Here is a 24,280-nt window from a genome sequence, read left to right as displayed (position 1 = left end):
AAACGCAACATAGCGGGATATGAGCAGTGCCCAGAGGGTTATCCCCTAACCAGTGGATACTTCTATTTACTTGAACTCATCACTCTAAGAGGTAGAGAGTGATACCTTGGGAGCACGCCACAAAAACTCAACCATTTGCACCCCAAGCCTGTGCGCCAACCCCATAACTTTATTGGTGTATAGTTCCTGTCAGAACTCCTTCTCTATTATCTGGCATCCATAGAAACAGTCTCCTCGAGGAAGGAAGTCAAGCGGCGTCAGTCGGCGAAGTTCCCAGTGGAAGAGAGATAAAATCACTCACAGCTAAGTGGCTTGGCAATACAAATAGTGTGAATAACCAATTGTATAACCTAGTCTATTGAGGCATAAAACTAAAAACTGTTATATAAATGTACATAAGAAAAAATACTGTTAAGACAAAAGAAAAACAAAAGACTTACCTTCGTGGGCAAATCTTAAATAACCTGTTGAAAAGAAAAGATAAAATAAGTGATAAAAAAGGATATTGGGAATTGCTTTAAAGTTTCAGTGAATAAGAAGAAAGACATATAAGACTGAGCAAGATTAAGAAAGTCTTTTAGGAGATAGAGGTAGATTATTCTACATAATAAAAGAGTTAGAAATAAAAGCTGACTAGGAAAAGATAAGTATGAAAGATAACTATTGTAAGTTTAGTTCCGTAAGACCTCTCACCTCAAAGCAACACAGAAAATAACATAGTAGTGTAACAGTGCAAGAAACATAATACAAGAACAGAAGAGTGGCTCAGTATCCAAGAAGTTTGAGTAAGTTTAGACGTTGAGAGAAGAACACTATTATGTAAGTTAGTAGATTTAGAATAGGAGTGATGGTAACTCATGTTTCTAGGTTTCCTCTATCACAACACTATAAAGAATGAGTCTGAATAAGAGAGAGAGAGAGGACAGAAGCCAGAATTCCAGGACAATCTCTTCTTATTTGTTAATTTTTCCAATTCTCCCTTCCCTCTTGGGGGTCTGTTGGAGACTAGATTAATATCAGCCTCCGAAGTATCTCTGAGGGGGTGTTGGGAAATAGCGACCTCTGTTCCAGTGCAAGTTCCACCTTTCCTCCTTGACAGAGTGTGGTGCCCACGTGTTTCACTTGCACCCAAACAGATTGGCCAAAGGAATTGATTTATAAACCCTAGGAGCGGTCCTGGAAGCAATTCAAAAGGAGCTAGTTGCAGTAAGAGAAAAAAAACAAATTCTCAGACAAGAAGTAGTACGTTCTGGTAAAGAATCAGCAGAGTTAGCCTTGAGAGTTGGACAACAAGCTAGCTCTGGTAAAGAAGCAATAGGGCCTTCCCCCGAGAGTTCAAATAGGTTAACTAGCAAGTGGTACACTCATTGTCCCCTGTTATACCTTGGGCCCCTCCAGAACGTTTAAGTGCAGACCCACAAAAGGCACTAGTATTCCTAACACAAGGCTCAATGCATTTCATGTGACGTTCTTCATTTTCCCTGACGCGCAATCCAGAGTGGCGTTTATCTTATCATACATAAGCGGTGATGCAGCGTCATGGTCAATGCCATTAGTAGCTAGGGATGAGGCAATCTTGCATAATTATGAAGAGTTCAAGAAGAATTTCTTTGTATATTCGATCAACGGAAAATCGCTCAGGTAGTAGATAACAAACTACTGGAGTTACAGCAAGGAAACAGAGACCTTATAGCTTATTTGAGCCAATTCAATACACTTGTTGTGGAGAAAAATTGGCCAGAGTAAAAGAGAAGCAGTGTTCTATAGAGGTCTAAAATATGAGTTGAAAGATGTTCTCGCCCAGATTCCAATTCGTCTCACTGAAATCTCAGCCCTGGTGGATCTGGTCTTGGAGATGGATTTGCATCAAGGTGAGAGGAAAGGAGAATAGAGAAGAGAGTTCAAACCAACCATCCCAAGATTTGATAGAGTCAGAGTTGAAAACAGTAAAATTACAGAAGGGTCATCAGGCACGTAGCCCATGCAAATTGTAACAATAAGAGGTCCATTAAAAAAAGAAAGGAAGGATAAAAGAGGAGTCAACAACTTGTGTTTGTACAACAGTTCAAACGGTCACTTCATTAGAGATTGCCCAAAGAAGCCAAAAACCTTGTTAAAGCCAAAGGAAAACTCACAGTACCACCTTTAGGAGGAGTTGGACAGGTGGATGCGAATCAAGAGACAACTCCAAACGAACATTGAGTGGCATATACCTTACAGACATCTTCACAGCATAGGATTCTGTCTATGATAGAATTTTGACAAGTGACCCTGACTTAGGTTTCTGTGATGATTGACTCGGGGGCCACAGGAAATTTTTGTGATATAAAATTTGTTGGCTAAGGTGGGGTTGAGAGCTATACCAAAATTCATAGTTGAAGGGCGTAACCACATCGGTTTAGTGTGTGGTATGGAATCCTGTGTCCGGAGTTTCCAATAAATATGTCAACAATAAGCTGGACCGTCTTTGGAAAACGGCGCCGGGAAATACAAGAGGGAGACCAACAGTGAGGAGGTGCACCCGCCTTGCCTCGTAAGATACAGCGTTGCCATCTGAAGTAACCTGTTTATTCTCCTCCCGGTTCATATATTATTTTGTAACCATCGAGACTCATCAGGTCTCGCGGAGCTTATTGTTGACATATTTATTGGAAACTCCGGACACAGGATTCCATACCACACACTAAACCGATGTGGTTACGCCCTTCAACTATGAGGCCCTGAAGATTCGCAGTCTGTTTCCCTGCGATGAAACACGTGTTGGCCCTTATATAGGAACAATAAACAGAACTATCACACCAACAACGGAACCTATTGAAACCTCTATTTTGTCAAACCTGTTCGTCAAATGTTCAAATGTTGAATGATATTGGTGGTGCTCCAATGCTTTTCTATTGACAGTAATGATACTCTTAACACAAAAAAATTACATATCTATATTGTATAGCGCAGGGGCATTGCTGTTTTCTCATTTTGGGATTACCATGGCTCACCGAGCACAATCCTATCATCAACTGGAGTGCCCAGACCATAGTGATGGAGTCAGACTATTGCAAGGGAAATTGTTTTGGAGGATTGAAAGGTGTGAAGAGATGTAATCCTGCGATCTCATTGTGTACTACAGGAGGTTCTGTGTGTATAATCGATTCTAAGGAAAATACCTCTTGAATACCAAGAATTTGAAGATGTCTTCAATGATAAGAAGTGGAACAACTGCCCCTCATCGCGTTTATGACTGCAAGATAGAGTTGGAACCGGGTTCCAATCTACCCTGCAGTCAGGTATACGCGCTGACTGAAAAAGAACACCAACATTTGAAAGAGTACTTGAACAAATAGCTGGCTAATGGATTTTTTTGGCCTTCTCAATCACCTGTATTGTCGCATTTGTTCTCCGTGACCAAAAAAGAAGGAGTTTTGACAACTTGTATCGATTATCGTGCAATTAACAGAATCACAAAAAAAGAATCTATATCCTCTGCCCCTCGTTTCAGTCTTTTTGGACCAGGTCAAGAGAGCACAAATTTATACAAAACTTAGTTGACGAGGTGCTTACCATCTAATTAGAGTCAGAGAAGGCACTGAATGGAAGGCGGCCTTCAAAACTGGATTCAGACTGTTCGAGTACCAGGTGATGCCGTACAGACTTTTTAATGTGCCGGCCCCCTTCCAACATTTTATAAATGATGTCCTCAGTGAATTAATCGATCAAAGTGTAATTGTATATATCAATGATATTTCGATTTATTCAGTAGACAAGAATGTACATCAAGAACAGGTGATAATGGTGTTGCAGAAACTCAGAGAGAACAAATTGTTCGTAAAATTAGAAAAATGCGCTTTCAATGTCTCTCAAGTGAAATTTCTGGTTTTTATTCTCTCTCCAATGGGAATAAACATGGATGAAAGCGGTGATTGACTAGAGGTCGCCCTCAACTGTAAAAGAGGTTAAAAGCTTTATAGGTTTTGCAAACTTCCGTCCTAGTCCTGCCCGGTCAAGGTTATCTCCTGTGCTTTGCGATGTGTAGCCTATGCACTCAGCCTACGGCAAGATTGAGTTTGAGGGAGTATAGTTCTCATCAGAATGCCTCCTCTATTATATAGAGTCCATAGAAACGGTCTCCTGAAAGAAGGAAGTCAAGCGGCGTCAGTCGGCCAAGTTCCCAGTGGACGAGAGAGAAAATCACTCACAGCTAAGTGGCAGCTAAGTGGCTGGGCAATACAAATAGCGTGAATAACCAATTGTATAATCTAGTCTTTTGAGGCATAAAACAAAAAACTGTTGTATATAAATGTACACAAGAAAAAATACTGTCAAGACAAAAGAAAAACAAAAGACTTACCTTGCTTCACATGCATTTGTTAACGTCCTGAAAAGAAAAGATAACACAAGTGATAAAAAAGGATATTGGGAATGTATTTAAAGTTTCAGTGAATAAGAAGAAAGACATATAAGACTGAGTAAGATTATGAAAGTATTTTAGGAGACAGAGGTAGGTTATTCTACACAATAAAAGAGTTAGAACTAAAAGCTGAATAGGAAAAGAGAAGTATGAAAGGTAACTATTGTGTATTCAGTTCCTTTAAAGCTCTTGCCTAAAAGCAACACAGAAACTAACATAGTAGTATAACAGTGCAATAAACAGAATACAAGAACAGAAGAGAGGCTCAGTATCCAGGAAGTTTGGGTAGGTTTAGACGGTGAGAGAAGAACAATATTAGGTAATAGAGTAGAGATAGAATAGGAATGACAGTAACTCTCATGTTTTCTAGGTTTCCTCTATCAGAACACTATGAAGAACGAGTCTGAATAAGAGAGAGAGAGGACAGAAGCCAGAATTCCAGGACAGTCTATTCTTATTGGTTATTTTATCCAAATTCCCTTTGGCGTCTGTTATGGACTAGATTAATATCAGCCTCCAAAGTATTTCTGAGGGGGTATTGGGAAATAGTGACTTCTGTTCCTGTGCAAGTTCCTTGTAAGAGCACATTTCCTCCTTGACACCTGGGGATTGACACCTCCCTGAGGCTATATTAAATTAAAATGCGGGGACCTCTACTTCCTCAGGGCTTCGTATCTGTTGAAGGGGGCCTTGCAGCCCCCCTCCAACAGCACTTCTTCCGCCTTTGCCATAGCAAACACTACTCCGATTCATGGAGGCAAGAGCATTGAAAATGCTCTCAATTCCATGAAGTGGAGCAGAATTGCTTTTGGAAAGAGGGAGCTGCATGTTTGCAGCACCCTTTGTCCAAAAGCAATGCCGGCTTGAGGTTCTGGAAATCTAGATTTGTGTAATTATTCTGGACTCGAGAATTAAAACTTCGTCGAAACATGACGAGTTTGGTATCGAAAGACCGAGAATGACGAGTACATCATGTACATATATTTTCAGCACATTCGAGTGACGATTTCACCCCGAAATCGTCATTTGAGTTCTAAACCCTTGCCTTCCATTTATGTGTTGCCCTTTACATAGGCCTTAATCCAGCTGAATTCGATTCCACAAGGACACATACTCCTTAATCGACTTTTCCATGACCTGTACAAGTTGGAACCATTGCCCCAGGCCGAACTCGTTAAGTCAGTTCCCCTCCCAGTGGCCGAGCAAGATAGCATCTAGGCTCAACAAACCATAAAGCCATTTCAGGGTGCACACCTGCCATATCTCGCTCACATCTATCTCCACTCTTCTGCTTCACTTACTTTATGGTGGGGAGGTGCCCGTTTTTATTAGGGGTACAGTGATATCTGATGAAATGTTGGGCCTTGCCAAATGATTTGTTGTAGGCAGCACGAAGTGAAATATGGACATGTCATCATGACTCTGCTTTCTCTTTGTACTAGAAGTATGTTAACGATTTACTTTACAACCAAGAATGTTTTGCCTGAAGCCCAAAATTGTGTATAAAAAGAGAAGCCTGACTTTGTAAGGGTGTGCAGTCTCCTGAGAATATACCCGTGTTGTACTTCTAGGACACTTGTTACCTTGGTTGCAGTCAATAAACCAATCTTTGACTTCACCTAGAAGACTCTGAGTTTCTGTAGGTCTGGATCAGGAAGAACCCGAGGTCTCTGGGTGTGTATTCCCTGGCACCGCTGGGTTACCGGTTCTGTGCCGGTTCTTAAAAACCCAGTACCTCAGCTGGCGCCCAACGTTTGGGGCGATTCCAGTGGTACCAGTCAGCCTGAAGATCGTGAGGAGCTTCGTGTGGAAATTCCGGAGGACGGCCAACACCTCATCGACCCCTGCATGTCGACGTGGTCCGAAGGTCTTTGCTGCGAGGTTCCCCGCTTCCCGACGGCTACAAGGACTGCTGCCCTGGCTATCGCCCTGATTTGGACCCTTGAAGTTTGGTAGAGCGAAACACTAAGACGAGTCTTCTGGTGACGTCATCGATATTTCAGTTAAGTGTAAGTGGAGCGTCTCCCAGTCCTTAGTTGGTCTTAGTTTTGGTATCTTTGGTATACAAAGTTTTGTGTTGGTACTTGCAAGCACCAAAACCGAAGGACTCGTGTATTCACGAGAAATATCGTAATCGATAATCCTTTGAAGTTTGTAACTAGACTAGAGAGCGAAGATGCTTAGTCATAGACTTGGGAATTTGTTTTGTCTTGGTGGTAATAATAGGGACTCCCGATTGGAGGACTCATGTCCGGTTCCTCCAGTTGGAACTCCGACTTACGAGCTATATGTGAAACATGGGGTAGGCCCCATCACCTACAATGAAGTATGGATTAAATACACCAGGAAAGATGGTGTTCTAAAATGGCCCCAATATGGTAGCTTTGATTCTGAAATCTTAGACAACCTCGAAGTTAAACTATTTAAAAAGAAAGCCCGGCCAGCAATGTTTGACTCTTTCCGCTTATGGCGTAAAGAAGCCAAACAAAAAAAATTAAATTAGCTAAGAAAAATAAGAGAGAAGGGGGACTATCAGTATTGCAAGCTGCTGTGCAGTTTAAAGATAATGAAGAAGAGCAGATGAATGAGCAGTTGCACAGGCAACGTAAAATGGCAATAGATAAGTGTTATCCAGTTTTGCCGTCTCTTCAGCAAGAGGCAGCAATAAAGCATGAAAAAGACCCATTAATGTCGCATTTACTAAATTCACCACCCCCCTATGCGCAGAATGCCACAGCACCCCCGCAACCTTTAGTTGCGCAAACTACGCCTCCTGCTCCTCCACAGCACCCACCAGCTGTTCTTCAGCTGGCTCCTACTTCTTCGGTGCAGCCTCCTCCAGGCCCACCGACCACCTCTGTTTCACCTGTGTTTTCTACGATTTTGCCTACTGTACTTTTTACGTCTCCTAATGCTCCCTCTACGATTTTGCCTAGTGCCCCCTCTATTTCCCCTGATACCTCTTCTGCTATCTCTGCCCCTGCCTTGTCTCACCCCGTTTTTCCATCTGTTTGTCCTTCAGTTTCACCTTCCATTCGGCAGAAAATGGCCAGCACTGTTACTAACCTTCTTTTACCTCTTTTCGGGTCGCCTACTACGACCCCTAACATGGGAAGAAGACAGTTGCGAAGTCAACTACCTGATTATCAAGAGAGAGATTCACTGAATAGTTTAGCACGGAAATGGGTCATGGACACCGTAAAATATGATGTACAGTCTGTCATGGAAGTCTTCCATCAATGGGAAGCAGCGACACAGAGATATGTTTTCGAACAGATGTGTGTTTTCCTTTGCGAGGATTTAGAAGACAATGATCAGGAATGCATCCCACGAGAGATGTGTCGTGTACGGTTTAAGTTCGGAGAGGGTATGATTGTAGGTCCAGATGTGGAGAAAGCAGTTGAAATGTTGTTATCATATCGGAGTAAGGGGAGCAGTTCTGAGTCACAATCTGAGCATAATACATCCAGTAGGAAAAAGGCGCGACAATACCCTATGAGAGAAGTTCCCCCACAATGGAGAGAGGGTGACACGACTGCTGTCCCACCTATTCTGCCACACTTTCAGCGTGTATGGGTACATGTCCCATGGAAGCGAGCTGAAGTTTTAGCACTCAAACAAACATTACCAGATCCGCGTAAAAATCCTGCAGGGTACTATAAAGAGTTGTCGCAAACTGCTGGGTCATGAATAATGAATTTAGCCGATATCGATATGTTATTTGGGAATGTTGTTCCACAGCCTTTATGGGGTAAAATTCGTCATATAGATCATGACCAGGAATTAGGTGACACATGGGCTAATATTACTGCTGCAGATGCCCGACAAGTTGGTGGTGCCAAGCCTGAGCCTTTGATAGCAGAACTCCCTGGTAAAATAGTAGATTACATGAAAATGATAATACCTGCAATACGCGTAAATTGGGATAAGTTGTCTGCTTGCAAGCAGAAGAAAGAAGAAACAGTCTCAGACTTCTTCACCAGATTTGAAGAAACATTCGTTGACCACAGCGGTCAAGATATGACCACAGAAGGTGGTCAGAGATTGTTTGTCGATAAATTCGTGCACAATCTGCTTCCAGAATTGTGTAAAAAATTAAAAGATTCAGAAAGTTCTTGGGCAGTCTCATCTTCAGCCCAGATATTGGCCACTGCACAATATTACGAGAATAGAGACAAAGATGAGAAAGATAGAGTAGAAAAGAAAACTAGAGAACTAAAAACAAAGGTTTTGCTACAGCAAGCCTATCCGCCACGTGGTGGTGGTAATCAAAATAATAATGGTCAGAATCACTACCAAAATACTTTTCAGCAGCCTCAACAGTATCAGAGAAACTCGCAAAGAACCGAGTATACTCAACCCTGTGTATCTGTAGGCCCCAACCAGTGTTTATATTGCAAACAAGAGGGTCATTTCAAGTATAATTGTCCTATTCTATTACAACGTGCAAATGGAGTTTCTGGTGTTAGAGGTCGTGGCAGTCAGCAAGCACCTAGAGGTAGAGGGCGTGGAAACGCCCCTCAGAACACACGTCCCCTTCCACCACAAAACTCTATGAACAGGTTTGATCAGCAAAATAACGTATCTGACAGGACAGCTCAATACTACGTTGATGATTATTACACAGAAGATGAGCATTGGGAAGGTAATGATTGCTAGGACAGCCATAGGCAAAGAGAGGGAGTTGTTTCAGTTCCAGTAGATCAGAGTGGACCTTACGTTGAGGTGATTACATCAAGTGTGTCAGAACCTTTTCTGTTGGATACTGGTGCTACAAAGAGTTCTATTATGCACTCCAAACTCCCTGGCGCACCTTTGTCTGGCGAAATGAACGTTTCTGTAGGTTTTTCTGGCGCCCCAGTTAGAAATCCGATTTCTGACCCTTTATCTCTTTCTGTTGGTCCTTGTGAATTCGAAGCACCCCTTATTGCGACAACAGGTTGTGGTGAAAATTTGCTAGGATTGGATTTGTTAAAAAGGTTGTATGCGACTTTGTACTGTTCTCCTTCAGGAGTACAACTTACTTTAGGTAAGAAAGTAGTTTTTCCCATGTATTTGTCGAGAGACGCACTTCCAGCAGAATTGTCACTTCTCCCAGATATTTTTTGGGCCACTGGTCCTAATGATGTAGGTCTTTTAGAAATTCCACCATATGTTGTAACATTGAAATCCAATGTCAAAATGCCACGAATTCCCCAATACAGAATATCTAATGAGGGTGAAAAAGCTTTGCTAGCGATTGTTTACGAATTGATTGAAAAGGATGTGAGTGAAGAAACGCGAGGCAACGTTTGCAATAGTCCTGTTCTGCCTGTTTTAAAACGAACTGACCCTTCTCAGCCACCTGTGTACAGATTCGTAATTGATCTTCGAGAAGTGAATAAGATAGTTGTGCCACAATTCCCAGTTGTCCCCGACATTACCACATTATTGACTATGATTCCAGCTTCTGCTTCGTGGTTTATCTCTTTCTGTTGGTCCTTGTGAATTCGAAGCACCCCTTATTGCGACAACAGGTTGTGGTGAAAATTTGCTAGGATTGGATTTGTTAAAAAGGTTGTATGCGACTTTGTACTGTTCTCCTTCAGGAGTACAACTTACTTTAGGTAAGAAAGTAGTTTTTCCCATGTATTTGTCGAGAGACGCACTTCCAGCAGAATTGTCACTTCTCCCAGATATTTTTTGGGCCACTGGTCCTAATGATGTAGGTCTTTTAGAAATTCCACCATATGTTGTAACATTGAAATCCAATGTCAAAATGCCACGAATTCCCCAATACAGAATATCTAATGAGGGTGAAAAAGCTTTGCTAGCGATTGTTTACGAATTGATTGAAAAGGATGTGAGTGAAGAAACGCGAGGCAACGTTTGCAATAGTCCTGTTCTGCCTGTTTTAAAACGAACTGACCCTTCTCAGCCACCTGTGTACAGATTCGTAATTGATCTTCGAGAAGTGAATAAGATAGTTGTGCCACAATTCCCAGTTGTCCCCGACATTACCACATTATTGACTATGATTCCAGCTTCTGCTTCGTGGTTTTCGTGATTGACCTAAAGAATGCTTTCTTCAGCATCCCAATTGCTGAGGAGAGCAGGGATATCTTTTCCTTCAGTTTAGGAGGTCGAAGTTTCCGCTTTAAACGCGCTCCTCAAGGCTACTGTGAAAGCCCATCAATATACAGTCAAGCTCTGAAAACACAGCTTGACACGATTGTTTTACCTAAAGTTGCTACTCTTGTACAATATGCGGATGATTTGCTCATTGCTGCAGATACTAAGAAAATTTTTAAAAAGGCCACATTGACATTATTGCGTCATCTGTGTGATCTGCATCACAAGGTGTCACTTTCCAAGCTTCAATATTGCCGACAAGAAGTGACCTACTTAGGTCACCTCTTATCGAAGGAGGGAATGCAACTGACCCCAGAAAGAATTCAGGCAATAGCGAAATTGAGTGTGCCAAGAACACAGAGAGAAGTGCGTGCTTTCTTGGGCATTACATCGTACTGTAGACAGTGGATTCCAAATTTTTCGTTATTGGCCAAACCCTTGGTGGCATTAATGTGTAAAAATACACCCAATCCCATTCCTTGGTCTGAAGAGTGTCAGAAAAGTTTTCTCGAATTACGCACAGCATTATGTTCGGCTCCTGTGTTAGGTACCCCCAACTACAGTAAGCCTTTCACATTGTATGTCCACGAGAAGGAGGGCTGTGCATTGTCTGTGTTGACTCAGTTATTTGGAGGGAGACAGCGGCCATGCGCCTATTTCTCGTCAACTTTGGATCTGGTAGCTAAAGCATTGCCAAGTTGTTTAAGGGCCACAGCAGCAGCAGCTGTTTCTATTCGACAGTCTGCTGGTCTGGTAATGAATAATACACTAATCGTGATGGTCCCGCATGCAGTAGACACATTGTTAAATAGGACCAAGACACAGCACTTAACTAGTGCTCGACTGTCCAGTTATGAATTGACGCTGCTAGCGAGCCATGTGCACATAAAAAGGTGCAGTACCTTAAATCTAGCCACGTTGTTACCAATTGCAGAGGAATCAGATGCTTTAGAACAGCACGATTGTTTACTCACAACAGAGGAAGAGACAAAAGGGAGAGTGGATTTATTTGACACTCCTCTTGCTGAATGTGATGGTACATTATGGGTGGATGGTTCATGCTTTAAGCTCCCAAATGGTAACGTGACTGCAGCATATGCTGTCACAACTTTGCACACAGTTGTTGAAACTGCACGAGTACCGCATGGTTCAGCTCAAGCTGCAGAATTAGTCGCACTCACGAGAGCATGTGTATTGTCCAAAGGAATGAAAGTGAATGTCTACACCGACAGCCAGTATTCGTTTGGAGTGGCTCACAGTTTCGGACGATTGTGGAGAGAACGTGGTTTCCTGACTTCGCATGGAGCTAAGATTCAGCATGGTCAGTTGGTGAATGAGCTTCTTGAATCACTGACCTTGCCTCTGCAAATGGCGATTGTGAAATGTAGTGCTCACAAGAAGGTGACTGATGATGTAGGTCGTGGAAATGCATTTGCTGATGAGATCGCGAAAGAAACGGCAAAGAATGTGATGAGCCGAATGTATGTTGCAGGCCCTGAAAGATGGACTGGTGAGGTTGGAATATGTGAGGACACGATAGAGAGTGTGAAGTCCATCCAAGCTGAGGCCACAGAGAAAGAGTTGAGCACGTGGAGAGAGAGTACAGGTAGAATGGATGCAAATGGTTGTTGGATTGAATTGACAAAGCATCAGAGATGGTTGTTACCCGATGCATATGTGCTTGCAGTGGTTACAATGGCTCATGGAATCGCTCATATCAGCGTGAAAGGGATTTGCGAGTTGTTGGCCCCAGTGTGGAAGAATTCAGGGATTCCCAAGTGTGCGGAGAATGTTGTCAAGAATTGCATGGTATGTCTGAAGCACAATCCTGGTAGGGGAACCCCAAATCCAGCTGGTCATTTTGCACCTCCTACGTATCCGTTCGAGGTTTTGCAGCTAGATTTCATACACATGGAGAGGTGCAACAACTTAAAATACGTGCTTGTGGTTGTTTGTGCTTTCTCAAGATGGGTAGAAGCCTATCCCCTAAAAGACAATACTGCCTTGTCCACAGCGAAAGCCCTTGTGAAAGAGTACTTCCCCAGGTTTGGAATGCCTAGAATGGTCTGGTCTGACAACGGAAGTGAATTTGTGGGTCGTGTGATGAAAAGAGTGTGTGAAGGGCTAGGCATTAGGCAGAAGTTCCACGCTGCAAATCACCCCCAATCAGCTGGATTAGTAGAATGTTACAATGGCACGCTAAAACTTAAATTGGCCAAAATCCAAGCGAGCACAGGTCTTAAATGGCCTGACGCTCTACCCTTAGCACTCCTATCCACCAGAATGACTGTGCATTCGCGAGTGAAACTCAGCCCTTACGAAATTGTCTTTGGCCAGCCAGCCAACATATGGGGAGTGCCTAGACCCACGAAGTTCAGCGAGCTAGAACACCCTATTTTGCTTGATTACTTGTATGAATTGACGGCTTTATTGCGTGTTTTGCATCAACAGGTCCACAACACCCTGCCTCCGGTCTCTGAGACTCCAGGTCATTCCATTGTCCCTGGCTCCTGGATACTAGTGAAAAACTTCCAGAGAACAAAGAACGACCAGCCCAGGTGGACCGGGCCACATCTCGTCCTTCTTTCCACGAGGTCAGCCGTTCGAGTGGAGGGGAAGGCCAACTGGATCCACGGGGTCCACTGCAAAAGAATCCCTTCACCTCCGCCACATGACCAGTGGGTCCATAGGGTGTCACTGACTCAGAGCTTACAACTGTGCCACGTGTCATACCTCTCAGCGATGACCGTGTAAAAGAAACTAACCCTGAATGTGAAAGCGAGGACATTTTTCAAGAGACTGTGCCACCATCAGACCGATTGAACTTTCTGGAGCCTGAACTCCTGTTTCAGGACCAGACAGTACCAGGGAAAAGACGCTACAATCTGAGACCGAGAAAAACGGACTAATAAAAGTGATTCCTTTTTATGAATTGAGACCAAGACCTATGGACAAATAAATATATCTTTTTCCTCCCAAATACTCTTTTTGAAAGTGCAGCTCTCCCATTTAGGAAACTTGGCTTATTTTTGTTTTTCGAACCGCCATCTGGGTTCCGCTGCTAGGGCAGCGGTTGATTAAAGTCTTTTGGGTGCAGCTGACGACATTAGGTCGGTAGTTCTGGTCAGTCCAAGGGAGTTGCCCTAGACTGACGGAAGCATCCTTTAGCAGAGGCAACCTCCCACCGCGGGCAGCACTTTAGAGAGGATGGAGTTTCCTGATGTGGAGAGACCTGCCAAACCAATGAACTTTAAGCAGAGACTGTGTAACACGATGACAAAGAAAAGTTTTATAATATTGTGTATTTTTATGCTACCCAGCTTAATGATCTTTTTGATAAGTTATGTTTTATTCTCTTTCCATGTAACCTTTGCGCCCACTGCATCACCCATACCTCCTCCTACTGTTTCCTCTCATTCTTTCCACCCTCTGCCTGACCACGAATCAAATAGGAGATTAGAGTTCATTAATAACTCCTTTGTTCAGTTATTACACCAACATCAACTTGTAATGAACACAACTAACTGTTGGGTGTGCGGTCTCATGCCTCACACAACGGATAAAGGTATCCCCTATTTGGTCCTGCCATTTAGTCACAATGGTTCAGTATGGGCATATAGGACAATGTTCATATATGCACGAGAAGTCCAACCCCTACGCTCTGTAAAAGACAACCTCAAGACTAGCGCCCTAGTCAAAGGTATAGTTGACATGATCAAGGAAGTAACTTCTTATGAAGATACTCCGGATGATGAGATACTTGCATATGTAGGTTGGAACGTGACCGGATATGGCACTACTTTAAGTGAGAAACAGCAAGCCAAAAGATCGTCCCCTATCTGGATCGTACCCCATCAGGGTCACCTGTGTCTGCAAGGTATTGGCAAGAATCCCAGAGCTCAGCTAGGGAAGAGTATCTGTACAGAAACGTATGTTTTTGGATCTCAGACTTCCCCTGCGTTTTTAGCCGCTAAGGGTACTTATTTCATCTGCCATGATAGAGCCTATACATGGTTGCCCCCTGACTTCTCGGGCTCATGTTTTGTTTCATTCCTGTTACCTCCCACCTACACAGCAGTGGCGGATTACCACCGGACAAGGGTAGTTAGAGGTGTCTTAAGTAAAGAAGACACTGCAGGTCAAGAATTTGGGGACTTTGCAAAGGGTTTTCTGCCGTTCTGGGGATCCATGGCTAACAGCAGAAACATAAGGCAATTAACAAGGGTAGTTGAGTCCACCGTGACTGAAACTGCTGGTGCCCTTAGTAACTTAACCGCTGAGCTCCAGTCGGATCGACTTATGACCCTTCAGAACCGGGTCGCTTTGGATGTTATACTTGCTAACCGAGGTGGAGTATGCAAATTGATCCAATCTAGTTGTTGCATTTTCATCCCAGATAATGCTCCAACCGCGTACAGGGCCATCTCAAAACTACATAAGATTTCCGAATCTATTCATGTGGATAAAGGAGATTGGTCGTTAATGGGATGGTTCTGGGAACTGATATCTGCCTGGGGATGGAAAAATCTGATGGTCATTGGGATGGTCGTAGCCATTCTGTTCCTGTTCTGTCTGTGCATACAGTGTGCTCCTGCAATATGTGGCCTCTGTGTTACATCATGTGTAAGGAAGCCTGTGTCAAAAGATGAACTAAGTACTAGAATGATGTTACAGCAACATCTCAATGACTTTAGGAATATAGACCTGGACTCAGACTAACATGAGGATAGATTAATTGCCTATGTAAGGGCAAAAGGAGGGATTGAGGTTCTGGAAATCTGGATTCGTGTAATTATTCTGGACTCGAGAATTAAAACTTCGTCGAAACATGACGAGTTTGGTATCGAAAGACCGAGAATGACGAGTACATCATGTACATATATTTTCAGCACATTCGAGTGACGATTTCACCCCGAAATCGTCATTTAAGTTCTAAACCCTTGCCTTCCATTTATGTGTTGCCCTTTACATAGGCCTTAATCCAGCTGAATTCGATTCCACAAGGACACATACTCCTTAATCGACTTTTCCATGACCTGTACAAGTTGGAACCATTGCCCCAGGCCGAACTCGTTAAGTCAGTTCCCCTCCCAGTGGCCGAGCAAGATAGCATCTAGGCTCAACAAACCATAAAGCCATTTCAGCGCGCACACCTGCCATATCTCGCTCACATCTATCTCCACTCTTTTGCTTCACTTACTTTATGGTGGGGAGGTGCCCGTTTTTATTAGGGGTACAGTGATATCTGATGAAATGTTGGGCCTTGCCAAATGATTTGTTGTAGGCAGCACAAAGTAAAATATGGACATGTCATCATGACTCTGCTTTCTCTTTGTACTAGAAGTATGTTAACGATTTACTTTACAACCAAGAATGTTTTGCCTGAATCCCAAAATTGTGTATAAAAAGAGAAGCCTGACTTTGTAAGGGTGTGCTGTCTCCTGAGAATATACCCGTGTTGTACTTCTAGGACACTTGTTACCTTGGTTGCAGCCAATAAACCAATCTTTGACTTCACCTAGAAGACTCTGAGTTTCTGTAGGTCTGGATCAGGAAGAGCCCGAGGTCTCTGGGTGTGTATTCCCTGGCACCGCTGGGTTACCGGTTCTGTGCTGGTTCTTAAAAACCCAGTACCTCAGGCTCCCGCAAGAGGCAGGGAGTTGGCAGGAACCACGGGGACCTTGAGGTCCCTAACATGGTAGCCATGCCCTGGGAGATGGGGTCCCTGGGTCAATATCTGCCCTGGGAGGGGGCTGCACTGGCTCCCTTCCCCATTTAAAATAACATGTTAAAGCTGCACCCCAAGCTATGGGGGTCCCCTGGGCTGAAATAGGCCTGGAGAAGGGGGCTGCCAGGCCACATTACAATGTAAAAAAAAAGAGGCCTGGGAGATGGGGTCCCCAGGGTCAAAATCAGCCTCGGGAGGGGGGCCATGTGGCCCTCTCCTATTTATAAAAAAAATACATAACAATGGACATGCCCCGGTACATGTGGTCCCGGGGCTGAAAATGGCCTGGGAGGGGGGCCTTGTACTTAAAAAATAAATAAAAATAAAAGCTTGCCCCTGTGAGATGGGGTCCCCGGGGTTGAAATTGGCTCGGGGCGTGCAACCCCCCTACCATTTTATTTTAAATATCAGGCACTGGGGGATGGGGACCCTGGGGCTCAAACAGGTCCAGGGAAGGGGGGCCATGTAACCCATCATTCATAAAAAAAATTATAAGCAGCAACTCAATGGAGGCCCCACCCCCTCTTTCCACTACTCTGCAAATATGCCTCCTGGCATGCTCCGGGTTGGGGGATGGCGTCCCTTTGGCTACTGGCGGTCCTTAGGGGCCAAGAAGACCTCCTGTTACCTTCAGTAAGCCCCACACAGTGAGATTGCTGAGAGGTGGTCAGAGGCCTCGCCCCTTTCTCCACTACTCTTGAAACGTGACTACTACTTTAAAAAGCATTGAAATTTATTGAAAAAACTAAAGGTTACAGGACGTTATAGTTAGGAATTTGCATTGAAAAAACCTTAGAAATTCACTGAAAAGAACAAAGGTTACAGGGACGTTATAGTTAGCAATTAGCATTTAAAAAACCTTCAAAATTCGTTAAAAAACAAAGGTTACAGGGAGGTTACAGTTAGGGTCAGATTTTACTCATACAAAACCAGAGAAATCCAGCCGCTATAGTTAGCTGAGTTAACTGTAACATGTGGCCCTGCAATGTAGTGCTGATGACCTCACTTATTACATCACTCATGACATGGTCAGTGACATCACTGATGTCATCTGATGACACCATCGTACCATCCCCTGGTCAATTTGTGAATCGCTATTCGTGGTGGCCAGTCATCCCATAATAGTTTCCTAATTTCCCCTTCTATCACGTGTAAGAAGTTCTCTAGGACTTTTTATGGTGTATTTTGTAGGATATAGAGGAACCGAGGTAGGGCCATCCTTTTAAAGAGGGCTGCTCGGTTGAACAGGGGCACGGATCTCCAAAGGTGCATGTCATGTCATGTTGCAGGCTTGTTATCAGACCCATGAGATTATGGGTGTATAGAAGAGGTCAATGTTGTCTGGTACATAGATTCCTAAATACCGGAAGCCCTCTGTCACTATCGTTGCTTCACAGTTTGGAGGCGAGGGCCACTTAGCATGTATATGGTGGATTTTGAACAGTTTATGGAGTATCCTGAGTAATTCCTGAAGTTGATGCATATTTGGATAATTCTACTGATTGAGGCTAGTGGTGACAGCGTGCAAATTAGGACAACATCGGCATTTAAGGAAATTTTTTCTTCTCATCACCTTGTCCACTTCAAGCCGTGGATGAATTAGTTCCTCACATATGCAGTCTACCAGTGACTCCAGGACGATAGCAAATAAAATAGGTGACACGGGTTTTTTTTTAACATTTTCCGAACTTTTTAGCAGACTTACACCAAATTTGGCAGAAAGCTAAACATGGGTCCAGAAAGCATGCTTTTTGTGATATGGTGTAAATCTGTTCAGTAGTTTTTGAGATATCTAATTTCAACAAATATAGAATAGATATCAGGGTACGCGAGTCCTTGTAGTGGACTCCTAGATCCTATTAAAATGTAATTTGCTGCCAACACTTAAACCAAGAAGTGGTGGCATCCATCTTGGGACTTGGCTTGAAACAGAGTCACAGAAAAAACTTAAAAAACGAAGAAAAGGGGCAGGGTAGGAATACCCTGACCCCCAGATATTGTGGGGAGTCCCTCAGGAACCCTATCGGGTTTAAAAGACCTTTTTTTTATTTTGATGCAGACTCGCTGGTGAATCCATGGGCAAAGTTTTTTAGAAAAGCAAGGCCGGGCTCCTGTGCTTGCTTTAGAATAACCCCGGGTGGGCCAGGTCCCGGGGCCATGTAATAAATATAGGTGAGGGGTACACAAGACGTGCCTCCTAGGGATTATCAAAGCCCTGGGAACTGCCATCTCCCTAATTATGAACATGGGTATGCCCACTGGGCCTGCTGGCAGCCTCAGGGACTGCCAACTCCCAGGGACTAATTTCAATATTGTATGAGGGGGCTTGCTGACCTCCCTGCGCTGGTTGACCACCACCTCCCTGGGGCTTTATAGGTTTGGTTGGGGTGGCCTCATGGACCCTCTGGGGCCCACCACCTCCCTGTGGCAAAACTCTAAAATGGGATGGGGCAATTCTCAGCCCCGGGGATGGCTACCTTCATGGGCAGTCCCTTAGCCAAGGAAGGAAGGGGTCACATGGACCCCCCACAACCCCAGGCTGCAACCTCCCTGGGGTTTTACATTTAAACTATGCAGGGGGGCACAGAACCCCCCACAGCCCCGGGTACTGCCACCACCCTGGGATTTAGCCAAAAGTAATACAGGGGTACGCTGCCCCCACCACCTCCTCGGGTAAATTATAACAATGGGGGGCTGAGTGGCCCTACTCCTGGAGCCCTAGATGGCACTGGGTACTGCCACCACCCAGGGCCAGCTCCAGCAATATCCCAGGGTGCCCACACCCAGCACATTGCAGTGTGCTATGGCTTGGAAGGAGCACTGCTCCTGCCAAGCCATAGAAAAACCTGCTCTGCTTTTATCAAGTGCTCCTCCCAAGCCATAGCACACTGCATGCTCTCGCTTGCTGAAAGCAGAGCATGTATTTCTCCCTGCCCGCTGTCAAGGGAGTAGGGAAAAATACATAATGTTGAGATCCAGTGAACTGCATGTTCAGCAGCTCCCGGGGTCTCAAAGCAATGCTGGCTCCTACAGGAGGTGGGGAGCCGGCAGAGACTGTGGCGGTCTTAGAAATACCCTGAAAAAAACCCAAATGTTAAACTATGGTTTATAGTTAAGTGAATTTCTCAGTGACACCATTAATGTTTTGAACTAAAAAGCACAGTAATTCAACAGTTCTAGTCAGAAGAGATACCTATAACCTATGCCCTCGCCATGCAATGCTTATGATGTCATATATTACATCATTCATGACATGTTCTATTACATCATTTTCGATATCAGTGATGACATCTCAATTTACATAATTTACGGCATCACTGATTACATCACTGGTTATATCATCCAATGGGTATATTAGTTTATATTATAGTTTAAATAATGGCAATTGGCTACTATATTACTGTTCTACCTACATTTGTGCAGAGTGTCCAGTTAATGTGCATAAGGGTTTACAAAAAGCATGTGCTTCTCATGCATCATAGGTGTTTAGAGGTATTGAACATGTTATACATCCTTACTTTGAAGAGTCCCTTAGTGTGCAGGTGACATTTAAATATTTGTGTTCAGCATGTTACAATACTACATACTAAGTATTGTAAGCAACCTGGAGTTATTAAACAGAATTGTCCAAGCATGACAATGTCTACATAACATGACAGAATGTGTACACCAGGAACTAACCTATGTATGTGTGCTTCTTTTGTCCGGTGGATATGCTCTCTGTAAAGTTTTCAACACAGTATGAAGGAGTTTGGTAGTATACTTTTCTGCATCTTCAAACCCTGGCTATTTCTAACAAATAGTATATTTTTTGACAAGTGTTGTATAGAATGTACACTGATCTTAGTTGATACTTTTTAATACTTTGAGGTGAATTTCTCATGAGAGTTTCACTGCCTGAAAACAGTGTGGCATTGAGTAAACATTCTCCATAAAGTAAACACTGTTTACAGTACCCACTTTTCTATTCACATCTACTTAATTTCTCAATGTAGGCTCAGTGACTGTAAGGTGCTTGATACAGGTAAGAGCTGTCCATAGTAGGGCATTCATTTTGGATTTGAAATTGAGTCTCTTGAGTAACTTGGCTTCCTCTGAACAGTTGCATACTTATTGAACACCATGTGCCATGAGTGTTCCCACATATCTGTAGTTGCTTGATTAAATTCTTTAAAAAATGCTCCTCCTGGGTGGGAGCAAGCTTTTGTTTTCCTGACTGTACTCTTTTATCCAGACAATCACACATGGTTCCCGCCCGGCAAACAAAAACAATTGCCTGGCAAACAAAAACAGCTGGTCTGGCAACACCCAGAGTGGGTACATGAGGGGAGCTGGCAGGGTCCAAGGGGTCCCTGGAGCTCTACTGAAGACCCATATTTACTGTTTAGTGGGTGCCCAGGTTGGGCATCGTGGTACCTACCTACAAGCAGCACAGGCCCAGCGGATGGGGTTCCCAGGGCCTCTATAGGCTTTGGTGGATATGGTCTCTGGGACCTATTAAGGCTCAAAGAGGATGGCCACAAACCCCTGCCCCTTAAAATATAGGTTTTGAACACAGGATATGGGGTCGTTGGGGCCCCTTGTGGCTCAGAAAGGTGGTCAAGGGTCCTCCCACCCCTTTACCCTCAGGAATGGGGTCCCTGGGGTCCAATATTGGCTCCGGAGGGGGGTTGTGTGCCCCACCCCTGAATTTAAAAAAGGCTACTGGAGATGGGCTCCTCAGAGCCTTTAGTGGCTCCGGGAGGGGCAGCATATGACCTACCCCTTAAAATAAAATGTTCTAGGGCTGGGGCCCCAGGAGCCCTTAGTGGCTATGGGAGGGGGCTGTGCACCACCTGCACTTAATAGAAAAACAATGGCTCCAGATCATGTGATCACTGGGGCCTGAAGTAGTTTGGGGAGGGGAGATGCAACAAAGGGTTGAATGCAGGCCCTGGCTGAATATCATGTCCTGTGGCCAATGTCAGGGTTGACACAGTGCTTGGCCATAGACACAGCTCTGTGGCCAACCCCACAGCACTCACAACCTAAGACTGTGTTTGGAGTGTATATATATATATATATATATATATATATATATATATATATATATATGAAAACAGGGGTGCCATTAGCTCGGAGGCGCAAGTGAAGTCAGTCCACCTGGGGGCAGGTAATGAGCATTTAACAGCGTGACTTGCAAAGAAGAGGCTGCCAGCAATCACAGTGGTCCGTGAGCAAGAGGCAGGAGCCTCAAAACGCGTAGGACCTACGAGAAACTTTAAAAAGAGCATGCCGGCTTTTTAAAGGACCCTCTTGTAAATACTGGGGTTCTGCATTGTTGTTTGTGTGCGCCTCCGAGCTTATGGCACCCCTGTTTTCATATTTTACGGCTGGCCAAGGTCGTGGAGTACGACCCGCCATGAAATTATGTGGACTGCTGCGAGACACTGGAGTCTCGATGTGCGGAAACACAATGTCCGGTTAAATGTTAAAACTGGATTTCCTTCTTAAAGCACCCACTGGAGGGTAGAACTATAACAAGATTGCTTGGTGGCCGCCTCTTTGCAAATGGGATGCTACAAGTCCCAGCATGCCTGCAGTCTGCACACCTGAGTCAGTCCACCTGGGGGCAGGTAATGAGCATTTAACAGCGTGACTTGCAAAGAAGAGGCTGCCAGCAATCACAGTGGTCCGTGAGCAAGTGGCAGGAGCCTCCAAATGCGTAGGACCTACAAGAAACTTTTAAAGGAGCATGCCGGTTTTTTAAAGGAAATAAAGGACCCTCTTGTAAATACTGGGGTTCTGCATTGTTGTTTGTGTGCGCCTCCGAGCTAATGGCACCCCTGTTTTCATGTTTTACGGCCGGCCAAGGTCGTGGAGTGCGCACCGCCATGAAATTATGTGGACTGCTGCGAGACACTGGAGTCTCGATGTGCGGAAAAACAATGTCCAGTTAAATATTAAAACTGGATTTCCTTCTCAAAGCACCCACTGGAGGGTAGAACTATTATGGTAAAGAACAAGATTGCTTGGTGGCCGCCTCTTTGCAAATGGGATTCTACAAGTCCCAGCATGCCTGCAGTCTGCACACCGGAGTCAGTCCACCTGGGGGCAGGTTATGAGCATTTAACAGCGTCACTTGCAAAGAAGAGGCTGCCAGCAATCACAGTGGTCCGTGAGCAAGAGCCAGGAGCCTCGAAACGCGTAGGACCTACGAGAAACTTTGAAAAGAGCATGCCAGTTTTTTTAAAGAAATACAGAACCCTCTTGTAAATACTGGGGTTCTGCATTGTTGTTTGTGTGCGCCTCCGAGCTAATGGCACCCCTGTTTTCATGTTTTACGGCTGGCCAAGGTCGTGGAGTGCGCACCGCCATGAAATTATGTGGACTGCTGCAAGACACTGGAGTCTCGATGTGTGGAAAAACAATGTCCGGTTAAATGTTAAAACTGGATTTAAATCTCAAAGCACCCACTGGAGGGTAGAACTATTATGGTAACGAACAAGATTGCTTGGTGGCTGCCTCTTTGCAAATGGGATCCTACAATTCCCAGCATGCCTGCAGTCTGCACACCGGAGTCAGTCCACCTGGGGGTAGGTAATGAGCATTTAACAGCGTGACTTGCAAAGAAGAGGCTACCATCAATCACAGTGGTCCGTGAGCAAGTGGCAGGAGCCTCGAAATGCGTAGGACCTACGAGAAACTTTGAAAAGAGCATGCCGGTTTTTTAAAGGAAATAAAGGACCCTCTTGTAAATACTGGGGTTCTGCATTGTTGTTTGTGTGCGCCTCCGAGCTAATGGCACATAAGTCTAAGTGTGTGTAGCTGGCTATAAGTCTGTTTCAGAGTGTAGAGTGAAAACAGACTAAAGGACAATCACCCATTATGAAAATATGTCCATCAGTTACCTATTCTGTACCACCCAGTACATCATTTGGTCTACTTCACAGTAGGTAGTCCTTTTAGCATCTCCACAGGTAATAACAGGAGATGGTTGTTGAGGATGGATGTCTGGTAGATGTTATTTGGATCGTAACTGAAAGCAGTGCATTAGTGATTAGTGAGAAAATAAATGTGTATATAGTAAAATTGGATAATGCATGCAATGCAACTTTATTCTGTAGTCATGCACCTCCAACGCTAAAAACAATAGAGTGCAAAAAAGTCAGATGGTTCAAACAAATAACTTCTGACTGGGTAATCTGGTTGACATGTTTCTGCGGACATTTAAAGGCCAAAGCTTGTACCTGCCGCTTCCTCAGGACCCATTAACCTAATTGCTACTTCTTAAACGTGAAAAGATATTTACAAAAGGACACTCGTGAACACAAATGCTAAATGTCACCTGTTCACTTCTGATTCTCCTCCTGAATGAGTCAGAGGATCCCAATGTAGAACTGCCAACATACACACACATCGAAAAAAGATACAAAATAGGATATCACACCTTCATTAGTAAGGGCTCTCAATGCACATTGCTCAATTGTTAATCCTAACATATATGGTCTAGTGACCTATTATATGTATCCCATTATTCAATTTAACATGGGCTCACCTTAATTTGTAAGGGAAAACTGCCTCGCCTCACCTGGCAAACAGCTCAGGAATACGAAGCACCGCTCTATAGTACAGAGAATAATACAATAAATTAAAATAGTTGTGAAGAAATCTATGACTACTCAACAATGTGAGATTCAATGCTTTGAAACACTCCCTTAGTGAGCCTCAATTTTTATATCAACTGATTTGCAAATCTTCGTTTTTTAATTTGCCTTTGCGTTTCTATATTAAATTACATGTGTCTCATGTTATGCGTTGGTGAGAAATTACGCAATAACTGAGTAGTTTAACATCAATTGCTTGCACTTCATTCCTTTTTGATTTACATGCCTCATTATGTGAACTTGCGGTATCCCGAGGTGTACTCAGGCCACAGTTCAGATGAGCGGCTGTAAAGTAGACGTTAGTGTCCCACTCGGTTTTCTCACCCTTGTCAGAGTATAGAGACCAGCTGCACACTTCTCAATTTATAGCATGACCAGTCCTTTTGTTTAAGC

At 43.9% G+C, this 24,280-nt stretch overlaps 1 long non-coding RNA gene across 1 annotated transcript in view; it reads right to left on the bottom strand.

The window, feature by feature from the left end:
- Positions 1–440: 440 nt before the first annotated feature.
- The window catches only part of LOC144785415 (uncharacterized), a 329,154-nt gene continuing 305,314 nt past the window's right edge, over positions 441–24,280 (bottom strand). The window contains exons 2-3 of the long non-coding RNA XR_013601873.1: positions 4,343–4,369; positions 441–464 (exon numbers count right to left, since the gene is read on the bottom strand). This is a non-coding gene — a long non-coding RNA (uncharacterized LOC144785415). The remainder of the gene's footprint in view (positions 465–4,342; positions 4,370–24,280) is intronic.

The sequence above is a fragment of the Lissotriton helveticus genome, chromosome 10, assembly GCF_964261635.1.
Source record: "Lissotriton helveticus chromosome 10, aLisHel1.1, whole genome shotgun sequence".
Taxonomy (NCBI): Eukaryota; Metazoa; Chordata; class Amphibia; order Caudata; family Salamandridae; genus Lissotriton; species Lissotriton helveticus.
Note: the sequence above shows the minus strand (reverse complement) of the source record. Positions and strands in the feature narration are given on the sequence as shown.